At 46.0% G+C, this 2,391-nt stretch overlaps 1 protein-coding gene across 1 annotated transcript in view; it reads left to right on the forward strand.

Moving 5' to 3' along the window:
- DLST (dihydrolipoamide S-succinyltransferase (E2 component of 2-oxo-glutarate complex)) overlaps positions 1-2,391 on the forward strand; it is a 17,366-nt gene that overhangs the window by 829 nt on the left and 14,146 nt on the right. The gene's annotated exons all lie outside the window — the stretch shown is intronic.

Consider the following 2,391-nt stretch of genomic DNA (forward strand, 5'->3'; position numbering starts at 1 on the left):
GGGCTGCCCCTTCCCGGGGCCGCCGGTGCTTGTGCCGCTACCCCCGGACCGCCCCGCTCCGCCCGGGCCGGGCCCGCCGTCCTCGCCTGTCGCTGCGCCGAAGCGTATGGGGGGCCTCGGTTGGCAACGCGACTCGCTTCGCACCCACCCAGCCTCTCCCCCTCCACGGGCAGAGCCCCTCCCCGCCCGGGTGGGCCCGGTGCAGAAACGGCAAATAAGCTGGTGTCTGCCGCCTTATTTAATTCCTGTGCTCAGCGTTCAAAGCAGTCGTTGAAACGATGCAAACGGCAGTAGCTTGTGCCGGCTGTAACTTGGGCTTGCAGAGTCCAATGGCCAGAGCCAGCTGCTTAAATCAACACTGGGGCTGCTCCTCGCCAGCTGGTTTCTGCCGTTTGCTGAGTTCTGGCCACGTCTTCCGTTTAAATAGCAAACTTGCATAGCTTTATGCACATACATATGTATATGCATGCATATACATACATATATATGCATAACTACAGGAGGAAAAAGATCACTTCTCTTCCAGATAACCAGCTGAAGCCTTAGAGCATGAGATTTAATTTTAGCCATCATGTGAATGGAGGAGAGCAAGTGTTGATGGCTAATTGTAATCTTGAACATTTAACTATGTCGTGCTTCCCTATAGGGCTGTTGTATGTTAAGTGCTTGTCTCTGGGTGCTAAAACAGATTTGTGTTTATAAATATGCGTGTGTATATGTAAACTGCACTATAAACAATTTGTAACTAACTATACAGTTATATTTTGTTATACATATATGTAGATACAAATTGATTATAGTGCAGTTTAAAATAAGCTTATTTAAGTGGGGTTTTAACAATATTTAAGCTTTGTCAGCTCTCAGTGGTGCAGTGTAATTATACAGAACAAGACAGATGGAGTATTCAAACCTTTTACAAAACTAGTCTGCAAATCAGGAGGTTACGGGAGGTTATAGCTGAGTACTAGGAAGGGGAGGTAATTTTAGGTAGGTGTACTAGGAAAGTTGAGAAGTCAAGATGGTGGTAGCAGTGTGACTTCCATTTGAGTAGGGATATGGGAAGTAAGTTTTGACTAAGGGGATTATACCAGGTGTTTTGGAGAGACAGAAAGAAATGCCAGAACTTGGCAAACTTCAGATGGGAGAAGTGAGAACAAAATTCGGAAGTGTAGGGTTGAGTGGAAGAACAGTGGAGTCAGCGAGAATCAACAAGGGTGGGGAGAGGTTGACTGAATTTTGATTATCTAGTAAAAGAGGAAAAGGTCCCGGATTCATATATCAAGCAGAAATCATGAATGTGCATCAATAGCCTGCATCTGAGCACATAAGACTTGGGAGGGAGGGGCAGTTGTTGAAGGATGACCTGAAAAAGTCCAGACAACAGTTAGTCTGAAAAAGGATGGTTTGATCAGGAGCTGTGTTCAGTGCTTTGATAATCGAGTCCTCCTATTTATCTGGGGAAGAGTTTGTAAAGCACTTTTTCTTCCCTGTTAGATCCTCCCCGCCTGCTGGAGGAGTTCTCAGCCTGTTGTCTTAGTAACAGGATCCTCTGCCACTCAGCATTGTTATCTCCATCCCATCTTAGCATCTGCCCTGCCATGCTATATATAATTGTGCTAACATCCATAAAAGACGTGCAGTGGGTTTTCTGTCTGTAGCAGTGGTTTGTGCTCATCCTTGTTGTTAAAGCAGCAGCTTCTTTGCTTTGAAGAAGCCGGGGCTGGAGAACCGACTGCTGCTTTGCCTGTCGTCAGAGCTGCCCAGCACTGGGCTTCTGTTTTGCCTCTGTTGAAATTAACTGTACCTTCCTGTTCAGTTAATGTCTTTACCTGAACTGGTCCCTGTTCCCTGTGTTGAAGAAGAAATCTGTAGGTATACAGGCTGTCGCTTTGGCTAATGTATTCCATAATTTATTTCAATGTGTAGGGACCTACTGGAAGGTGATGGCTCCTTGAAAGGTGTGGCCTGGGACGCTGTGTGCCAGGGTCACTTTGACATAATAACAGTAATAAAAACAATTCCAAGAAGTCACGTGAAACGTGGGGGGAAAATTAATCACTTGGTACATGAGTCACTAGTTAATTAGACCAAGACTTCTCCAAGCGAAGGCTGTCTTTTTAAAGTGACCCAAAGTGCTAATGCTGGCTAGCAAAACCTAAACATTTCCATTTTCACTGAAGAAGCTCCAAGTTCAGGCAGAGGGCAGATTTAGCCAGGTGATATCAGGAACAGGTGCAATCACAGTGATTCCTTCAGGAAAAAAAAGAGGACAGGAAACAGCCTTGTCAAGCATCTCCCGGAGCTGCACATGCATCTCCGACGTACTGTAGTTAAGAGGTGGACACACAGGGTTCTGCAGAACACAAGACAGAGGAATCTCAGTATCTCCCT

The sequence above is a fragment of the Charadrius vociferus genome, unplaced genomic scaffold, assembly GCF_000708025.1.
Source record: "Charadrius vociferus isolate BGI_N301 unplaced genomic scaffold, ASM70802v2 scaffold14, whole genome shotgun sequence".
NCBI classification, from domain to species: domain Eukaryota; kingdom Metazoa; phylum Chordata; class Aves; order Charadriiformes; family Charadriidae; genus Charadrius; species Charadrius vociferus.